Raw genomic sequence first — 1,038 nt, forward strand, 5'->3', positions numbered from 1 at the left:
AAGCCGACCAGCCATGAACCATGGCAATACCAGGTAACTCAATGCTACTGACAGACAGGCCTGTGCAAGATGAGGTCACAGCCAGCACAGAACACTTCTAACAGCAAACACACCTTATGTCAGACACTCTGCCATCTGTAGGACAAGCCCCTGTGATGGGCAAGGTGGGCTGGTGAGACGAATGTCAAGGTATCATCAGTGACCAAAGCTTGTGTACACAGTGAGATATCTGTGAAGGTGAAAGTCAAGGCACAGACACAAAGCAGAACTTGGAGAGGAATCCATAGCTGGAATAACTTCAGAGAAAACTCAAAGTTTAATAAATGATGGTAAGAGAGGTGTTTACTTAAGAAATTGAACAAGAGGAAGAAAATGTTTATTTCCATTGAGTGTAACCCAACACAGATGAAAACTAATGATTTCCTGGCCTTTCTTTCTTATAAAAATACTAGAGGCCCAGTGCACGAAGATTCCTGCAAGAATGGGCCTTCCTTCCCCTGGCTGCTGGCACCGCCTTCACTCCAGCCACAGCCGCCTTTCCACCTTCCCACAGTGCTCAGAGGACCAAAGCGGCTGGGGCAGTGCAGAACGCCTAGCAACGACGCAAGCGTCTTGCCCCACCCCCAGCCACTGGGTGCCTGCACATGCAAATTAACCTGCCACCTTTGTTGAGTTTATTTCCATACTCACTCCTGATTGGCTGGTGGGCATCATGAAGGTATGGTCAATTTGCATTTTCTTTTTTATTAGTTTAGATGTGTTTATTGATTTAAGAGAGGAAGAGAGAGAGAGAGAGACATCAATGATGAGAGAGAATTATCTATCAACTGCCTCCTGCACACCCTCTATGTGGATTGAACCTGCAACCTAGGCATATGCTCTGACCAGGAATCAAACTGTGACCTTCTAGTTCATGGGTCAATGCTCAACCACTGATGCACGCCAGCCAGGCTCAGCTTTTCATTATATTAATCTCACTGTCTAAAAGTACCAATTGCCTGGATTGCACACACAAATTCATAACCACAGAAAATTCTA

Source organism: Myotis brandtii, unplaced genomic scaffold, assembly GCF_000412655.1.
Source record: "Myotis brandtii unplaced genomic scaffold, ASM41265v1 scaffold755, whole genome shotgun sequence".
NCBI classification, from domain to species: domain Eukaryota; kingdom Metazoa; phylum Chordata; class Mammalia; order Chiroptera; family Vespertilionidae; genus Myotis; species Myotis brandtii.